The following is a 21,499-nucleotide window of genomic DNA, read 5'->3' on the forward strand; positions in this document are numbered from 1 at the left end:
TGCGAGCTTCAGACTCTTCTCTGAAGTCCCGTTGGAGGTGAGTGTGCTGACTCCCTTCTGGTTGCTGGCCTCGTTGCGTTGGTGGTGGAGGTGGAGGCTGTTGCCAAGATGCTTGGGGTTGGCTTGCCGAAGCAACAGAAGTTGCAGGGTGGTTGCCTACATATTCTGGAATGTAAGGCGAATGGCACGAAGCAGTATGCATGACTTGCTTCGGCTGACTCTGTTGCGCTGCAGCTTCTGCTATCTCCTTTTGCTTCTGGATGGTAACATGGCACATCCTGGTGGTATGGCCCTTGTCCTCACCACAGAATAGACAGTAAATTTTCCTTGGCTGATCCCCAAATCTTCCTCCGAAGCCCCTGGCGCCTCTGCCCCTTGGCGCTGGCGGCCGGAAAGAGCTTTGCTGCTGCCCCGAAGCTTGCGAGGAGTAATGTGGCCTTTGCTGTTGACTCCCTCTATCATCACTCTGAGTAGAGTTGTGAATTGACCTGACGTGCCTCGGGTGGAGTCTTCCTCCGAAACCCCTGGTCATTTCAGAGAACATGTATGCTTCCTCCCTTCTTTGGCGGAAGTCATTGTCAGCTCGAATATACTCGTCCATCTTCTGGAGGAGCTTCTCCAAAGTTTGAGGAGGCTTCCTAGCAAAGTATTGGGCTGAAGGTCCCGGCCGAAGCCCCTTAATCATGGCCTCAATGACAATTTCATTGGACACTGTTGGTGCCTGTGCCCTTAGACGTAGGAACCTTCGGACATACGCCTGAAGGTATTCTTGGTGATCTTGGGTGCACTGGAATAAAGCTTGAGCAGTGACCGGCTTCGTTTGAAACCCTTGGAAGCTGGTTATCAGCATGTCCTTCAGCTTTTGCCATGAGGTATTGTTCCTGGCCGAAGAGAGGAGTACCAAGTTTGTGCAACACTCTTGACAGCCATGACGAAAGACTTTGCCATGACTGCAGTATTGCCACCATACGAAGATATGGTTGCTTCATAACTCATCAAGAATTGCTTCGGGTCTGAATGGTCGTCGTACATGGGGAGCTGGGGTGGCTTGTAAGACTGGGGCCAAGGTGTAGCCTGCAGTTCTGTTGACAGAGGAGAAGTATCATCAAAAGCAAAATTTCCATGATGGAAATCTTCATACCAGTCGTCCTCGTTGTAGAAGCCTTCCTGATGAAGGTCTCTGTGCGGAGGCCTTCGGTTCTGGTCATCTTGAGCAAAATGACGAACTTCTTCAGAGGCTTCGTCTATCTGCCTTTGCAGGTCAGCTAGACGAGCCATCTTTTCCTTCTTCCGTTGGACCTGCTGATGGAGCATCTCCAAGTTTTGGATTTCTTGATCCAAGTCGTCCTCCGGAGGCGTTGGACTGGTGGCCTTCCTCTTCTGGCTTCGGGCCTCCCTAAGAGAAAGGGCATCCTGATTGGGATCCAGCAGCTGCAGAGCGGCAGCCCCTGTTGCTGAAGCTTTCTTCAGCGGCATGACGAAGGTGATGCTTGCCGAAGGTGTTCAAAACTCAAAAAATGGAAGTGAGTTCACCGGAGGTGGGCGCCAATGTTGGGGACTTGTTCTCAAATGCTAAGAGTTAAGAACAAGGCAACATAAAAAGTGTTAAATATTATAGTCCTTCATCCTTCAAGACATTATGTCCCTTCGGATATAATGAATTCCGGACGAAGGTTGTGAAGGAAAAAACCTTCGTAAGCACCATAAATGATAAGAAAGAATTCATATACAAAATACGAAGAATAATATAAACATTATTATCAACTTATTTTTATTTGCATTACCATATCCAAAATAACGAATTATAAATGTACCTTCAGTTCAAAGGAAAGTAAAGGTACAGGTGTGATGCAAAAAGCGAATGCCAAGTCAGCGTGAACAGTACAGGAGTACTTTTCATCTATTTATAGGCAAGGGACACAGCCCATGTACAATTACATCCATGCCCTTTACATTTGCTAATAACTCTATAGTAATTCTTCGAGGTCTAGTTTGCCTTTTCATCTTTAAGTCGGTTCCCCTTTTCTGCTATCATGCCGAAGCTTTCCCACGCACAGCTTCGTGATCATCTAGACCTTCGTCATAATCATCTTTCGTCTCGTTCAGGCTTCGTCCTGACTGTGCTGTTGTATACTCATAATCCGATTCCGAAGACACCTCCTCACATGCTTCACTTGGAAAACATTGTCAAATCATGTTTTTGGGGACCTTCGGAAGCCGAAGGCCCCCAACAAAAAGAATACCAGAAACATTACCGTAAGCATAATCAAAACCATCATCCTCATCACCACCTGTAAACCAACCATCTCTGATCAAAGTATCTCTAATCAATGGAGCTCCCTTGGCCGCTCATAACCGCGAGCACGACTGATATATCAGTTTCATAACACTCTGCAGAGGTTGCCCACTTTACCCACAAGCTATGATTCCCTCTTGCCTCGGGCCGATCAAACCCTTAAACACTGCAAAGGTGAATAGGCAGGGTTTCACAACGTAGTCTTTACAAAGATTCTCTGAGGCTGTAGTCGCCTGTTAGGTTTCCTAAATGTACCGCACTCCTTCCCAAGGGGCAATCCACCCTCGGCAGAGCGAGCGGCATACACCGAGCCCCATTGACGGCACGATGGCGAAGCGAACTACACCCCAGTTCCTCTAATTATTCAGCTAAGGGCGTCTCATACCACTCTCATGGTTGCACTGTTTTCCCGAGCGGTCATCCAACGAACCAGTCCTTACGAAGAGGCACTTGAGAAACCGCTCGAGTCCCCTTAAATGTCACAGTATCATCATCATAATCAAAAGGGAAAACAGCGTATCATAAATAATCTCATCATGTTCATTGATTAATGTGAAGCACCAGCATAAAGCTAAACCAAAATAACCCAACCCAAATAGGTAAACAAGGACAAGATAAACAAAAGCTAGTCGATCCTTAGGTATAAATTGTGTAAATACGGGGAGTGAATTATAAAATGAGTAGGACATAGATGGGTCAAGGGACTTGCCTTCACCAATGTCACACCCGGCTTTTAGGGGTCCAAAACCCGGGCGCAAAATAAACACCAGGTGTGCTGGGACCATGTCTCACGCATATGATGAATAGTGGTACAGAAACGAATGTCACATCTTTATTATATAATAGGACTTCTGTACAAAATAAATAAATAGTTACATCATATGAAGACACGATCCAGCCACCAAAAGTTGACTAGGAGACGACGGCCTAGACCTCTCACGAACTCGTCACGACATCCTCCATGCGCCCCATCCTGCGTTACCTGTTCTTGACCTGTGGGGGGTGTGAGACAGCAAGAGTGAGCTCACATACGTTCATAGCTCAACAAGTTGTGGGGAATAATGTGCATGAACTCGCCAAAGGTGGGAGCTCACGTGAAGTGTAAGGCTTACCAAAGAGGATGGTTAGAGCTAAGCATTGCTTTTAAAGTTGGTCAAATTTTTATTAGCAATTACTAAGTGTAAGTAAATACCAACCCAATTAAGTAGTAGAACAAAAGTAATAACAACACCTGCGATGCAATGCATATGACAAATTGAATTTAGTTCCATAAATTAATCATGTGAGGGTCCGAGATGCTCATGACCGTGAGCATGGCTAGTATACCAGTTTCACACTCTGCAAAGGTTGCACATCTTTACCAACAAGTCATGTTACCCATCTGCCACGGGGTTGTACGGGCCCCATACACCTCTACCAAGGAAGCGAGGCAGGGTAACACTACGAGACCTTTACAAAGTTCCATTAGCTTCAGAAAACCCACTACAGTTATAGGAAGCTCCAATGCAGGTATCCCATGCCTGACCGCCATCGCAGCAAAATCAACCCAAGGACCTCCCTACACTGACCACTTCCCCACTTCCCTTGCCCCTTTCAGGTAAGGTACTCATCCACTAGCTTTCCTAGTTAATCAGCCAAGGGCATCCCATACTACCCTTGTGGTAGCACTGTTTTCCTGGGTAGTCGCTCCATGTTCCCATTAACATAATGATCTTAACATGAAAGTAATAATAAACTGATAATAAAAGTGTAATCATGAATAATGTATCTCCATACCCAAAACCACATAAAGCAATAGCAAGTACTACCCAAAAATATTTAGTGGTAAAACAAGGTATAAAGATAGCCAAAACTGGGGTAACCTATTGGATCCCGTCAAAATTAACCTATGCAGATCATTATGATTAATAAGAACATGACTGGGTAAAAATAAGTGATCATTGCCGCACGTCACCCATTCCGAAAACGGGTGTCTGGGTGCATTCAAAGCACGAGTTTTTGCCACCGGAACCATTTCTTCGTTTTTCGCAACGAACATGCCCAATCCACTACTTTGGGTCCAAAACTCATGTTTGGGGGTGGTTTCACGCAATTTAGTTGTCGTACGTCACCCATTCCGAAAACGGGTGTCGGGGTGCATTCAAAGCACGAGTTTTTGCCACTGGAACAATTTTGCCGTTTTTCGCAAGGAAACATGCCCACTAAACTACTTTAGGTCCAAAACTCATGTTTGGGGTGGTTTCGTGCAATTTCGTTGCCGCACGTCACCCATTCCGAAAACGGGTGTCGGGGGTGCATAAAAGCACGAGTTTTTGCCACCGGAACCATTTCTTCGTTTTTCGCAACAAACATGCCCAATCCACTACTTTAGGTCCAAAACTCATGTTTGGCGTGGTTTCGCGCAATTTTGTTGCCGCACGTCACCCATTCCGAAAACGGGTGTCAGGGTGCATTCAAAGCACGAGTTTTTGCCACCGGAACAATTTTGTCGTTTTTCGCAAGGAAACATGCCCACTAAACTACTTTAGCTCCAAAACTCATGTTTTGGGTGGTTTCGCGCAATTCCGTTGCCGCACGTCACCCATTCCAAAAACGGGTGTCGGTGGTGCATAAAAGAACGAGTTTTTGCCACCGGAACCATTTCTTCGTTTTTCACAACGAACAGGCCCAATCCACTACTTTAGGTCCAAAACTCATATTTGGGGTGGTTTCGCGCAATTTCGTTGCCGCACGTCACCCATTCCGAAAACGGGTGTCTGGGTGCATTCAAAGCACGAGTTTTTGCCACCGGAACCATTTCTTCGTTTTTCGCAACGAACATGCCCAATCCACTACTTTGGGTCCAAAACTCATGTTTGGGGGTGGTTTCACGCAATTTCGTTGTCGTACGTCACCCATTCCGAAAACGGGTGTCGGGGTGCATTCAAAGCACGAGTTTTTGCCACCGGAACAATTTTGCCGTTTTTCGCAAGGAAACATGCCCACTAAACTACTTTAGGTCCAAAACTCATGTTTGGGGTGGTTTCGTGCAATTTCGTTGCCGCATGTCACCCATTCCGAAAACGGGTGTCAGGGGTGCATAAAAGCACGAGTTTTTGCCACCGGAACCATTTCTTCGTTTTTCGCAAGGAACATGCCCAATCCACTACTTTAGGTCCAAAACTCATATTTGGGGTGGTTTCGCGCAATTTCGTTGCCGCACGTCACCCATTCCGAAAACGGGTGTCGGGGTGCATTCAAAGCACGAGTTTTTGCCACCGGAACAATTTCGTCGTTTTTTGCAAGGAAACATGCCCACTAAACTACTTTAGCTCCAAAACTCATGTTTGGGGAGGTTTCACGCAATTTCATTGCCGCACGTCACCCATTCCGAAAACGGGTGTCGGTGGTGCATAAAAGCACGAGTTTTTGCCACCGGAACCATTTCTTTGTTTTTCGCAACGAACAGGCCCAATCCACTACTTTAGGTCCAAAACTCATATTTGTTGCCGTTTCGCGCAATTTCATTGCCGCACGTCACCCATTCCGAAAACGGGTGTTTGGGTGTGTTGGGGACTTGTTCTCAAATGCTATGAATTAAGAACAAGGCAACATAAAATGTTAAATATCAATGCCCTTCGTCCGCCGAAGCATTATCTCCACAAGGATCTAATGAACTTCGGACGAAGGTCATGAGCATAATATTACGAAGGTTTCACCTTCGTAATTAAATTTATAAAGATAATACAAAGTAATTTAAAATGTGAAACATTAAAGATAAATATATTGAAAATAAATGACATCATTCATATATCTTATTATATGAATCTAAGATGTTTGAATATAACATTTAGGTACATTTATACCTTTGCCTTGACAAACAATAATTCCCGAATGATGCGTTTGCAATTACTGGAATGCATGAACAGTAAAAGAATATTGTTCACTATTTGTAGGCACAGGACACAGCCTGTGAGGAATTACAATCATGCCCCTCATAAAAGTTTACAACAATGACTCAGACCCTTATGGACTAAAAGGTCATTATATCTTTAAGTCAGTTCGACCCTTCATCTTCGGATATGCTGTAATACCGAAGCTTCATGAATGGTGCCTTCGGCGTCATGTACGAGCAGCTTCAGCCGAAGCTGTCTCTTTCTGCAGGACCTTCGGCGACGAAGCATGGTCCCAACAGTAGCCCCTTCGCGGTGCTAGATCGTTTTTTGTAACGAGCTTGATCCGTGAAAAAAGTCTCTTAGGCTTCAGGAAGCCGAAGGTCCGAAAAACACCTTCCCTGAGCTCGTTGTCGAGAAACGATACAGTTTTCGAGCGCGTAGCGGTCCCACCATGCAGGTTCACTATTTTAGTTTTTGCGGCCCACCATGCAGCGGGTGCGAGCAACTGTTTGCCTGGTGTAAAAATCCTGAAGATTCACCTTCTTACCTGCAGCACTATATAAACAGACAGGTAGGTGTGAAGTTACCACAACATTCATTGCTATTGCACTGTTCTGCTGCCAAAAATTTAACCATATCAGAAGCTTGACTTTCGCATTCAAACGAAGCTCCAGTTTGGTGTCTGCTTCGTCAGAAGAAGAGCTTCGGAAGAAAGGTTATTAATTTCCAAGAAATTTTCAAGAAATTCAAAATCAAATGGCCAGAGTGCGCTCTACTGCTAGAGTTGAGCGCGAAGGAGACGAAGCCGAAGCTATGGAAACTGTTCCTATCTCGGAAGCAATGAAGCGATCTGGGTTGATGACATCGGAAGACATCCCTGCTGCTGAAGCAGAACAAGCAGATATTGAAGAGACTGATTCTGAAGGTGATCACAGTATCGAAGTACCGAGCAAGCCCAGCCACCTGGACTTCGGAAAGTCAACCATCTCCAAGGCTGATTTTCCTAAGATGGTGAAGTCGGGCTACTTTAGCGAAGAAGAGAAAAAGCTGATTCGCTTCGGTGGAGAAGAAACTACCCCGAAGCCACAGAAAGATGAAATAGTGATTTTCAAGAGTTTCCTCAAAGTTGGTTTGAGATTTCCTTTGAATAGGATGATTGCTGATGTGCTAAAGAAATTTGGGATCTACCTTCATCAACTAACTCCTAACGCTATTGTTAGGCTTAGTATTTATATTTGGGCTCTCCGAAGCCAGGGGTGGAACCGTTTGCCGAAGGTTTCTGCCGAGTGCACGAGCTACATTACCAAACCAAGGCCAGAAAGGATGGGTTACATGAAAATTTTGGTTGTTATAATTTTGCCTATCGGAAAAGTACAAAATTTCCTGTGATCAGCTACCGAAGCAAGTGGCCGGCAGGCTGGAAATCGGAATGGTTCTACGTCAAAGTTGACAATGACAAGGAGAAGCTGGTACAGAGTCCGCTTGAACTGATCTTCGGAGAGACCAGACCCCAATGCAGTATGACACCAGAAGGTCCAACCCAAACGGCGTTGGCCGAATTCAGGATTATTGCAGAGCACATTGGCACTAGAGATCTAGTGCAGGAATTTCTGGCGTTCAAAATATTTCCAACTATGAAGGAATGGGCTATGCCGAAGCTCGAAAGAGAGAAGAAGGAGGGGGAGCTTGTCCGCCTGCCCTACCACTATAAGTTCAAGAAATATTTTAAAGCACCCTGCCAAGAATGGCTCGAAACAATCGAAGTAATGAGTACTGAAATTCTTGGGAATTATTCTAAAAAAGTGGATCAATTGATGACAGCAGCCTTCGGCACCCGGCCGAAACGAAGGCTAAACAAAGTGCTTGATGTTATAGGCTTTGAATACCCTGACTACGAGCGGCTAGACAAGGGTGCCGAAGGGTAGAAAAGGAAAATAGTAGCTAGCACTTTGATTAAAGACGACGAAGATCAACCAAAAAAGAAGAAAGAAAAGTTTGAACCGAAGATAGTTGCTCCAAGAAAAAGAAAAGCTGCATCTCCAAAACCTGTATCTCCAGAACCAAAGAGATTGGTCCAAGATGAGGAAATTCCTGCGACACCTTCTGCTGCCGAAGTAGAAGAAATTATGAAGGTAATGACTGAATCTTTGCCTGTCAAGCTAAGTCCACTGGCACCGGAACTGACGAAGTTTTTTCAGAAGGACAAAGAAGCTTCGGCAGCAGAAAGCCCTTCGAAGCCAAAAAAACGGAGAATCATTCAAGTGACAGATGTGATTCATCAGACGCCACCACCGGTATCAGCGTCAAAAATTGCTATTGTTGAGACCACCGAAGCCGAAGCCGCCGCAGCCGAAGCTACCGGGGCCGAAACTACTGAAATTGCAATCGCCGGAGCCGAATCCACCGGAGCCGAAGCTATCAGAATCGAAGCTACCGGAGCTGAAGCTACCGGAGCCGAAGCTGAGACCACCGAAGATTCGAACCTGTAAACCACACTTGAAGTTATTGACAATATACTTTTGAAAATGGCTGAAGAAGAAGCTGCTGTGGCTGCGGTGAACACGGCTACTGAAAAGGGAAAAGAGCAGGTTGAAGACATTTTGGAGGAAGAAAATTTTAACTTTCAAGATTTACTTGGGCAAGAATTAACAGGTGCTGAAAAAGAAGAGCTGAAAAAATATGCTATATCCTGTGGATATAAACCAGGGTCTATGCTATTTGGTGGGGTCAACGAAGGGAAGCTAAGATGCCTTCGGAATCGCACCGAGGCCAAAGTTGTTAGGACCTTCTCCAAAAGCGTTGGCCTGCCGAAGATAGAAGCGGACCTTTGCAGGTACCAGCGACAACATATCGTCGGTAGCTTGCTTTATGCTAATTTTAAGGTAAAAAATATTATTATTATTTTATTATTATTACTATTTTTATGTCGTTTTCTGACGAAGGTTGTTTTGGCAGAGTATATTATTAAGTAAAGTGCTAAAAATACAACAAGATCTTGAAGAGGAGAAGAACAAAGCTATCATCAAAGATTTAGAAGAAAAAGTTGAAAATTACGAAGCTGTTCTGAAGAAGAAGGACTTCGCCATTCAAGATCTTGAAATCATGGCTAAAGAACACGAAGGTGCCTTAGAAAAGAAAGACTTCATTATTCAGTCTATGGAAGGCTCCTTGGCTGAAGTCCAAGCCGAAAATGACAGTTTAAAGAATGAATTACTCAAAAAGTTAGAAAAATCTGAGCAAGAAAAGAAGAACCTTGAAACAAGTCTCAAGACTGAGATCGAGAAAAATTCAAATTTGCAAAAATCATTGAAGGAACTTCAAGAGAAATGCCTAAATTTCGACAGCCGATGCGTGCAGCAGCTGAAGGATGTGTTTCACTCTATCGGAGCCAGTTCTGAAAAATTTTCACCTTCAGCCGAGAACCTGCCCAGCACCTTGGAATATATTGAAGGCGAGGTTGATGATCTTGACGAAGTTATTGCTGGGCATGCTGACTTCTGCGCCCTGGTAGCTTCTCGGGGCACAGCTACCGCTTTTCTGAAGGCTGGCTGTACGCACGGAAAAATTGTGAATAGACCAAACTTCAGCTTGTCAGCAGCAGATTTGATTGATATCCCGAGACTAGCTCGAAGCATCGGAAATAGATTTATGACCCAGATTTGGGTAAATGGCGGGCGAAAGATGGCTAGTGACGAAGCTCGAAGCTACCTTAAACCGGTGAGAAACTTATATTTGTTACTTTTACCTTCTCCTTGAAATTTGCACCTTTCTTATTCTGTTCTTTAATATGTGCAGGATGACGAAGCTGAAGTATGACGAAGCTGAATTATGACGAAGCTGAAGTATGACGGCCTGAAGCTTAATAGTTGCTATAATAGACTTTCCTGCAAAAAATTCTGGAGAGATCCTTGTAATATGATTATGGAAAAACTTATGTAAATTTGTACATACCTTGTAATATATCTTGTCTCCTTTATCCGCGTACAATCTACTTTGTTGTGAACGAAACTACACTTTTGAGCCGAAGGCGAAAAACACCTTCCCTTCTTTTCGTACACAACGAAGCATGAAAATTTTCCTCTTTCTTCAAAGTTTTTCCTCATTGCCGAAGCATCTATCTTTTTTGTGTGGTATGATGATGATGATTCTATATATGTCTAAATAAATGTTATGAATGCAAATGACATGATGTAATGTATCGTGCAAATGAATATCGAAACACATATTCAAAAACCATAATCATAGCCCTTCATCCCCTTGGGAATGATTCAAATCTTTTTGCCGTTTACTTTTCGGCTCCATCGTTTACTTTTTGGTGTATTAGCGCTGACTTTTCGCTGTAAGCCTCCCTTAGGAGCTTCTTCGCCTTTTACTTTCAGTGGAATCAGCGTTTATTTTGCGCTGTAAGCCTCCCTTAGGAGCTTCTTCCCCTTTTACTTTCGGCGGAATCAGCGTTTATTTTTCGCTGTAAGCTCTGCATTCCCTTAGGAACGACTTTTGAGCTTCTCCCTGTTTTCTTTTCTTTTTCCTTTGCATTTACATTTACATTTTTGGGGGGATATCACTCTTATAGAATTGAAATAAGGAAAAGAAAAATTACATGTTGTGGCCCCATTAAAAACCTTTCTCCGCCTTTGGAAAGGAAAAGGGTGCCACAAAAAAGAATAGAAAAAATTACATCAAGCTAAACATAATATCGCCGAAGCTCATCCGCATTCCATGATCTAGGAATGTCGTTGCCGTCCATATCCTTCAATCTGTAGGAACTAGGTCTTGACGAAGATACTACCAAAAAAGGTCCTTCCCACTTCAGCTGTAATTTGCCTACTGTGTCAGGGTTGGCTACTCTTCGAAGCACCAAGTGACCTGGTTCAATGTTCTTCAGCCTAACCTTTCTGTCACGCCATTTTATTGTTTCAGCTTGATATTTGTTGATGTTTTCCACAGCTTGAAGCCTGATCCCTTCTATAGCATCTTTTTCCACAGAGTAATTAGCTTCGTCTTCGCCTTCTGCCGAAGCTACTGTTCTTATTGATCCTGCTTTGGCTTCTTCCGGGGTTATTGCCTCATCACCAAACAATAGTTTGAATGGTGTAAAGCCTGTTGATCTTGACACTGTTGTATTATGGCTCCACACTACTTTGATTAATTCGTCTGGCCACTTTCCCCTAGGCTAGTTGAAGATTAACTTCATTATTCCTGTCATAATGATCCCATTAGCTCTTTCAACAAGTCCGTTTGACTCTGGATGTCGAACTGATGCAAAATGGATCTTCGTGCCAATTTGATCACAAAATTCTCTGAAAGCTTAAGAATCAAACTGTGTCCCATTATCCACAGTAATGGCCTTCGGCACTCCGAAGCGACAAACAATATTTTGCCAGAAAAACTTTTGAATAGTAACCGAAGTTATTGTGGCTAAAGGCTTTGCCTCAATCCACTTAGAAAAATATTCCACTGCCACTACAACATATCTTAAGTTCCCCTGTGCTGGTGGTAATGGACCTAGCAAATCAAGGCCCCACCTTTGCAACGGCCAAGTGGGTTGTATTAATTGAGTTAAGGACGAAGGTTGTTTTTGATCTCTTGCACATTTCTGACAACCTTCGCACTTTTGGACTAAATCCGCTGCATCCGAAGCTGCCTTTGGCCAATAAAATCCTTGACGAAAAACTTTTCCGAGCAAAGGCCTAGATCCAATGTGAGATCCACACAGGCCTGCGTGTATTTCTTTCATCAATAATACGCCTTCGGCTCTAGATAAACACTTGAGTAATGGGGAACAGACCCCACGCTTGTATAGTTCCCCTTCTATTATGACATATGGTCGAGCTCTTGCTTCTATCCTCCTGTTATAAGCTTCGTCATCTGAAAGAAAATTACCCTGAAGGAAAGAGATGATTTCAGTTCTCCAATCTTCACTATAGACAGGGGATATGTTGAGGACCGCTCTTTCAAGAAGCTCGACCGAAGGTGCTTTTATTGTTTCGAAAAATACTTCCAAAGGTAAGGGCAGCCCCTGTGCTGCTGACTTGGCTAATAGATCAGCATATTCATTTTCTCCACGAGGAATATTTTTAACAGAGAATCCTTCGAAGGAAGCCTCAATCCTTCGGACTGTATCTAAATATTTTTCAAGCTTCGGATCTCTTGCTTTATAGCTCTTGCCAATATGACCAGAAATAACTTGGGAATCAGTTTTAAGAACGGCCCTTCTGATTCCCATTGCCTTTAACTTCCGAAGACCCAAAAGCAGAGCTTCGTACTCAGCAATATTGTTTGTGCAACTGAAATCAAGTCTTGTCGCATAACAAGTTTTAACTTTGGAAGGTGAAACCAACACAGCAGCTACTCCCGCTCCGAAGGTTCCCCAAGACCCATCGCAAAACACTGTCCATACTTCGGCATCTTTATTCATTTCTTCCTATTGAGCCCCTGGCGTCCAGTTAGCAATGAAGTCTGCCAACGCTTGGGACTGAATCGAAGATCTATGCACATAATCAATACAAAATTCATTGAGCTCTGCAGCCCATTTTCCAATCCTTCCAGTAGCTTCTCGATTTCTCATAATATCCTTCAATGGTTGTGAAGAAGGAACAATTATATTGTAAGCTTGAAAATAATGCCGAAGTTTCCTGGAGGCCATCAAAACAGCATACAGTACCTTCTCCAATTCTGTATAATTTTTCTTTGATAGACTAAGAACTTCTGATACAAAGTATATTGGGGCTTGCTTTTTGACTTGACCTTCAAGCTTCTCCTGGACAAGTGCTGCACTTACCGCTGAGTGCGAAGCTGCCACATATAACAAAAGAGGAGCCCCTGGCGTTGGTGGAGTTAGTGTTGTTAGATCTATCAAGTATTGTTTCAGCTCTTTGAAGGCTCTCTGCTGGACTGGTCCCCATTGAAAAACTTCGGCTGACTTCAGTACTTCGAAAAATGGTAAATTTCTCTCTGCTGATCTAGATATGAATCTGTTGAGAGATGCCAGTCTTCCTGTCAATCTTTGAGCTCCCTTCTTTGTACTTGGTGGTTCCATTCGAAGGATTGCTTCGATTTTGTTTGGATTATCCTCAATTCCTTTTGTTGAAACTAGGCAACCAAGAAATTTCCCCTTCTTCACTCCGAAGACACATTTTTCTGGATTCAGCTTTAAACCAGCCTGTCTAAAATTAGCGAAGGTCTCCTGCAGATCAGCAATGTGATTATCTTGCTTCGTGCTTTTTACAATGATATCATCAACATAAGTTAGCACATTCTTGCCTATCTGAGAATGAAGAACCTTCACTGTCATTCTGCTAAAGCTTCCTCCAGCATTCTTAAGTCCCTCAGGCATCCGAAGGTAACAATATGTTCCACTAGGGGTTATAAAGCTAGTTTTCGGCTCATCCTCCTTCTTCATCCAAATTTGGTGATAGCCTGAATAACAATCCAGCTAACTCATAAGTTCTGATGAAGCTGCTGCATCAACTAGGGAATCTATCCTTGGCAATGGAAACTCGTCCTTCGGACAGGCCTTATTGAGATCAGTAAAATCGATACACATCCTCCATTTACCATTGGCCTTCTTTACCATAACAGTGTTAGCCAGCCATTCTGGGTATTTTACCTCTCTGATAACTCCGGCACTGAGGAGTCTTTTGACTTCATTCCGAGCACCTTCAGCCTTGTCATCATACATCTTCTGAAGCCTCTACTTTCTGGGTCTGAAGGATGGATCAACATTGAGCGAGTGTTCAATAACATCCCTGTTAACTCCGCAAAGATCATTAGCTGACCAAGCAAAAACATCTTTGTTGTTGAACAAAAACCTTATCAAGGTTTTCTCCTGTTCTTCGGACAGTTGAGATCCCAACAGCACCTTCTGCTCTGCTGTGTCCTCACACAAGAGCATGGGCTTCGGCTGATCAGCCGAAGCAGCTTTTTCCCTTCTGAACTTGTATTGCTCACAAGCTTCAGCTCCATCTATATTATGGATTGCTTTTGAGTCTGTCCAATTTCCTTCGGCCCTTCTGGCAGCTTCCTGACTTCCATGAATAGCAATGGGCCCTTGGTCCGAAGGTATCTTCATGCAAAGATAAGCTGGATGAAGAATTGCTTCGAAGGCATTGAGAGTACCACGACCAATGATTGCATTGTAAGGGTATTCCATGTCAACAATATCAAATACAACTTGTTTAGTCCTTGTGTTGTTAATGAATCCGAAGGTTACTGGCATTGTGATTTTTCCAAGTGCTACAATCTGCCTTCCTCCGAAGCCACAAAGGGGATGTGTGGCATCATGGATTTTGTCCTCGGGCTCTTGCATCTGTCTGAAGGCCTTAGCAAATATGATATCAGCTGCGCTGCTTGTATCAACCAAAACATTGTGGACCAGAAATCCTTTGATCACACAAGAGATAACCATAGCATCGTTGTTTGGGTAATCCTTGAGTTGAAGATCCTCTTGAGAGAAGGTAATTGGAATGTGAGACCATCTTGACTTGATGAAGGGTCCTTGCACCCCGACATGTGTAATACTCAAAATGATATAAAAGCATTATATGGAGATTTCCTCATTTTATGTGCCTTATTTGCATCATGAACAGAGCATACATAAATTGAAGAGTGATTAAATCAAACCAAAGACACTAAAATAAAAGAAGTGCATCTCGTTGGAGTTTTGTTTGCTATGCATTTAAATATTAACAACCATCTCAACACTACTAATCAAGGCATAACAAGAGATAAATGAAATTGAAACCCAAATGGTAATTAGGGTTTGGAAATGAAAATGGGAAGAGGAAAGAATATAAATGTAAAGAAAATTAATATATATTTCCAAAATTTAATACTTTTAAAGTCACATTATAAATTAAGAATAAACTTGACACAAGTTTGAATTCGAGTTCGAAATTCAAATTGAATTTGAAAACAAGAAAGGAAAATAGAAAATAGAAAGAAAAAGATAAAAGAAAAAGAATTAAAAGCTAACCTGGGCCGCGGGATCTAATTCGGCCCACCCAGGAAAACTATAACGCGCGGCCCATCTAACCTCCCACACGCGCGCGCTGCGGTATCTCACCGGTTGGTGGGCCCGACGCGTCAGGACTGCCTGCCCCCCACCTCGCGCGGCCGTGTTCCACTGATTGGCGGGACCCACGCGGTCAGAGTCTTCCTCACCGCATAGTTCGCGTTCGGGCGTTACAACGAACACGCGCGGATCGATCGGGGAGTTGGGGACGGAGTCTTCCGCGCGCCCCGGGGCATAAGGACCCACGCGCCGCACCTCCCCTGCCCTATTTCATCACCATGACGGCCAGGGCACAACTCCGCTACACGAATCGTGAGGAGGGTCGCTTACGGGTGTTCGGTCACCGCGAGCTCGACGTCGGACCGCTCTTCGTCGCCACCTCGATCGGTCTTGGAGAGTGCGGAGGCTTCATCAGGTTGTGGCGGAAGTGTCCGCGGCATCGGTGAGGAAGGGGTGTCTACAGAGGCCACGGAATTCCTCACCGGAGACCCGCGGACGCGCAACCTCGGGGTCGTGCCGCCATTACCCCAAATCCGAGGTAAAATCAACTCCCTACGCTCTGTATTACTCTCCTCTACGTCTAGCTCAGCTCGGAATTAGGTTTGGGAGGCTGGAACACGGGAATTGGGCCGCCGGCCATGGCCTCCGCCGTAGGCGCGGGGCGGCGCCGCCGTCTCGGGTGCTCGGGGTAGGGGATAGATCGCCAGCCGTTGATCTGGCGGCCAACGGTTGAGATTAGAATCTGTGTACCGTTTCACTCAGGGTGATCATGGCAATTAGATTTGGATCGTAGGGTTCACGATTGATTATGACGTCGATTCATGTGGGCCGTGCGATTGAGATCCGTGGGCCGCGGCGAGATCTCGGCTTCATTAAATTCGAGCCGTTGGATGTTGATCCGAGCGCTCGTGTCGCATACCGGTTTGGTATATATTAGATCTAATCCGGGCCCTCGGTTGGGAAACGAACGGCTAGGATCGCTTCATACCCCTTCGGCCCTGCACATTTCCTTAAGAGCCCCTCGGGTTTCAGTGAATTAACCCGTCGTCCACTGGGGGTTGTTCACTGAGTCTGGGAAAGTTTGTAGATTAGTCCCTGACCTTCCTGGTAAATGAGGCCCAGTCCAGAGGTGTTTAAAAACAGAGAAATATTTATAGAAATTCATTTTTAATACAAAAACAAATCTAGAAACTTGTAAAATGCATAGAAAATTCATTTTAACTCCAAATTTAGCCATTCCAATTTCTAAAATTTTGTAATAATATTCACTACCATTTAGTGTCTCTGTTTTGGCATGAAAACAGTAAGAACATTAATTTAACATTTAATCCTACTTTAATCACGTTAAATCTTAGAAAATTCATAACTTGAGTTCTATAACTCCAAATTTAGTGATTCCAGTTCCTATGCTCTCATTTTAATGTGTAGATTTTTACTGTATATTTTATTTACATGTTTGGTGTGATGTTGATTTTGGCTATACTATGTATGTATTGTGTTGATGCGAGTAGACGAGCAACCCACTGTGGAACCTGAGCTTCAACAAGTAGAAGTAGCTGAGCAGGAGCTCATTGCAGGCAAGTTGTGCCCTTGATCACTTACTTTCCCAGCCATGTTCTTATTAATTTTAATGATCTGCATAGGATAATTTTGATGGGAGCCTTTATGTTACCCCAGTTTTGATTACCTCTATACCTTGTTCACCCCTGAAATATTTTTGGGTAGTACTTGCTATTGCTTTATGTGGATTGGGTATGGAGATACACTATTCATGATTATTCTGTTATTAACTTGTTATTATTATTGTTCATGTTAAGATCATTAAATTAATGGGAACATGGAGCGACCACCCGGGAAAATAGTGCTACCACAAGGGTATAATGGGACGCCCTTGGCTGACTAATTAGGAAAGCTAGTGGAAGACTACCTTACCTGAAAGGGGCAAGGGCAGTAGGGGAGAGGTCAGTGCGGGGAGGTCCCTGGTTGATTTTGCTGCGATGGCTGTCAGCCAGGAACCCTGTACTGGATCTTCCTATAAACTGTAGCGGGTTTTCGGAAGCTAGTGGAACTTTGTAAAGGCCTCGTAGTGGATCCCTAGCCATTCACCTCGGTAGTGTCTAAGGGCCTTGCAAACCCAGGCGACATGGGATACACGACTTGTGGGTAAAGATGCGCAACCTCTGCAGAGTGTAAAACTAGTATACTAGCCGTGCTCACGGTCAAGAGCGGCTCGGACCCTCACATGATTAATTATGGAACTTAAATTCAATTTGACATTTGCATCGCATTTGGGATTATTTTACTATTATTGTTCTTTATTATTATTAAGGTTTGGTATTTACTTACACTTAGTAATTGCTAATAAAATTTTGACCAACTTATAAAAGCAATGCTCAGCCTCAACCTCTATTTCATTGATCAGCCTTACACTACATGAACTCCCACCTTTGGTGAGTTCATGCCACATTATTCCCCACGACTTGTTGAGCTATGAACGTATGTGAGCTCACTCTTGCTGTCTCACCCCCCCCCCACAGGAGAAGAGCAGGTGGTCGAAGAGGAGCCGCCTAACACTGAGGAGTTCGATCTGATCTAGGTGGCGTGTCTCGGTCGACATTGGCGCCGACGATCCTTAGTTCGTTTTATGTTTACACTTTTATTTTGTAATAAGTCTTCCGCTATGTAATAAATACTCTGATGTTTTATGACATTTATCTCTATACACTCTGTTATTATATATGTTGTCTTCTTTGGCGCATGTATGAGATGCACCCGGCTTTGTTCTTTAAAACCGGGTGTGACAGAAGTGGTATCAGAGGAAATGTTGACTGTAGGACGAAACCTAGATAGAATGGACAAACCCTTACCTACTTATCTCATTCTGATTCATTCTACACTTACCTTACTCTGATTCTTTCTACACTTATCTTGATCCTGTCTCACCTTCTACTGTTCCACTCTGATCATTCTTACCTTTTCTACTCCAAGACAAGACGGATTTCACACCTTGGAATCCCTACCCCTATGACATTCTTAAGAGTTAGGGAACCTAAGACAAGATCAAAACTATTTTCTATATTTAAAAAAAAATGTTGTTTGATTGTTCTGATGATCAATGCCTGATTTGCTTCTTTGATTGATTGAAATAGTATAGATGGGCATCTTAGCATGTACCACCATAAGGTAATGTATTAGCTTTAGTAGATAACACACTAATCTACTTAGCTAATAAATCCCCCGTAGTAACATTCCTCGTAATCACTGTCTTGTCTATAATTCATCCTTTCTTACCCTATATTCCTAACCCAAATTTGCTACCCCTATAGTGTTAGAAGAGAGCACTATAGACGTGATCCTTGGTATGTCATGGTTAAGAAGGACAAAGGCAGTATATACACTGTGCTAAGGGAACTGTAGAACTCACCAGTTCCAAAGGACAAAGATTTGAAGTTGAAGTTGCAGTAACTACCACCATCAGACTAGCGGCATTCTTAGTAGATGAGAAGTTTGTTGGTGACAACATCCGGTTGGTTAGAGATTTTCTGGATGTCTTTCTAGAGGAGTTACCAGGGATGCCACCATATAAGAAAGTTGAGTTTGTCATAGATCTCTTACCTAGAACTGCTCCTATTTCTAAATGGACATATAGGATGTCTGTAGAAGAGTTAAAAGAACTCAAGAAGCACTTAACGAAGTTGCAAGAGGCTGGGTACATTCGTCCGAGTCTTCACCTCGGAGAACACCAGTTTTGTTTGTACAGAAGAAAGATGGATTGCAAGGGATGTGCGTGGATTAAAGGTCCCTTAACGATGACACTGTGAAGAACAAGTATCCATTACCCCGCATTGAGGATTTAGTCAGATGAGAGGTGTCGAAGATTGATCTCCGACCGGGTTATCATCAGATGAGGATTAGACCATCGGATATTCCTAAGACAGCTTTCTCAACCCGATATGGATTATACGAGTTTACTGTTATGTCGTTTGGTTTAACCAATGCACCAGCATATTTCATGAATTTGATGAATAAGGTGTTTATGGAGTATTTGGACAGATTCGTCGTGGTGTTCATTGACGATATTCTTATCTATTCTAAGAATGAAAGTGATCATGAATAACATCTAAGATTGGTGCTACAGAAGCTGCGAGATAATCAACTCTACGCTAAGTTCAGCAAGTGCGAGTTTTGGATTGACAAGGTGCCATTCCTTGGTCATATTATTTCTAATGGAGGAATAGCAGTGGATCCTGCTAAAGTGAAGGAGATAATGGAGTGGAGAGTGCCCACTACAGTTTCGGAGATTCGAAGTTTCTTGGGACTCGCAGGATATTATCGGAGATTTATTGAAGAATTTTTTAAGATTGCTAAGCCTATGACCTCACTTCTGGAGAAGGGAAGAGAGTTTAAGTGGGACGAGAAGTGCCAAGATAGTTTTGATCAATTAAAGAAAAGATTGATGTCGCCACCAGTGTTGGTTATGCCAGATCTACAGAAGGGATTTGATATTTACTGTGATGCATGTGGCCAAGGACTTGGATGTGTGCTTATGCAAGATGGTCATGTGATTGCCTATGCATCTCGTCAGTTGAGGAAGCATGAATTGAACTACCCCACCCATGACTTAGAGTTGGCTGCCGTTGTGCATGCACTTAAGATTTGGAGACACTACATTATGGGAACTAAGTGCCAAGTATACACGGACCATAAGAGTTTGAAGTATATATTCACTCAGAAGGATCTCAACCTGAGGCAACGCCGTTGGTTGGAGCTCATTAAGGATTATGACTTAGAGATTCACTATCACCCAGGCAAGGCGAATTTGGCTGCAGATGCCTTGAGTCGGAAGGAGCATGTTCACTCCGCTTTCGTTGTCCAGCTACCTGATGAATTAGCAAAAGATTTTGAGAGACTCAACCTGGGAATTGTTACACATACGGAAGGAGTGGCTATTGAATTGGAACCTACCTTGGAGCAAGAAATTCGTAAAGGTCAGATTGGTGATGCCAAAATCCAGGAGATCAAGGATCTGATAACAGAGGGTAGAGGCCCGGAAATCACAGAGGATGAGCAAGGCACGATATGGTTCAAGAATCGGATCTGTGTTCCCGATATTGATAGTCTTCGGGAAACCATATTGAAGGAGGCACATGACTCAGTTTATTCTATTAATCCTGGAAGTACTAAGATGTATCAGGATTTAAAGCAAAAGTATTGGTGGTATGGACTAAAGAGAGATGTGGCTGCACATGTGGCTATGTGCGATGTGTGTCGAAGAGTTAAGGCTGAACACCAGAGGCCAGCCGGACTACTGCACCCACTAAAGATACCTGAGTGGAAATGGGAAGAGATTGGCATGGACTTCATTGTTGGATTACCCCGCACGTCTGCTGGTTATGATTCTATATGGGTGATTGTGGACAGGCTAACCAAGGTAGCCCACTTTATTCCAGTGAAGACCACGTATTCAGGTGCCAAGTTGGCAGAGTTGTACATGGCACGGATTGTATGCTTACATGGTGTGCCAAAGAAGATCGTGTCTGATCGAGGATCACAGTTTACCTCTCGGTATTGGAAGAAGTTGCACGAGTCATTGGATACAAGATTGAATTTCAGTTCGGCTTACCATCCCCAGACTGATGGGCAGACTGAGAGGACTAACCAAGTGCTTGAAGATATGTTAAGAGCTTGTGCTCTTAAACATGGTGGTAGTTGGGATAAGAGTTTGCCGTATGCGGAGTTCTCATATAATAATAGCTACCAGGCCAGCTTGAAGATGTCACCGTTTGAGGCTTTGTATGGCAGAAAGTGCAGGACTCCCTTGTATTGGAATCAAACTGGTGAAAGGCAGTTGTTTGGACCTGAGATTATACAAGAAGCAGAGGAACAAGTTCAGCAAATAAGGTAGAATTTGAGAACTGCACAATCCAGGCAGAAAAGTTATGCTGATACCCGGAGAAGACTGCTTGAGTTTAAAGAGGGAGATTATGTCTATTTGAAGGTGTCACCACTCCGGGGCATGAGAAGGTTCAAAGTCAAAGGAAAGTTGTCCCCTCGCTTTATTGGACCCTTCTTAATCTTAAAGCGAGTGGGAGAGGTTGCATACCAATTGGAGTTACCGGATCATCTCGTGGATGTTCACGATGTCTTTCATGTATCTCAGCTGAAGAAATGTCTCAGGGTGCCTGAAGAACAATTACCAATGGAAGACCTTAGTGTTCAAGAGGATCTGACTTATGCTGAGTACCCCATCAAGATTTTGGATACTTTGACTCGGGTTACGAGAAATAAGGTGATAAAGATGTGCAAAGTCCAATG

Source organism: Zea mays, chromosome 10 (genome assembly GCF_902167145.1).
Source record: "Zea mays cultivar B73 chromosome 10, Zm-B73-REFERENCE-NAM-5.0, whole genome shotgun sequence".
In the NCBI taxonomy this organism is placed as follows: domain Eukaryota; kingdom Viridiplantae; phylum Streptophyta; class Magnoliopsida; order Poales; family Poaceae; genus Zea; species Zea mays.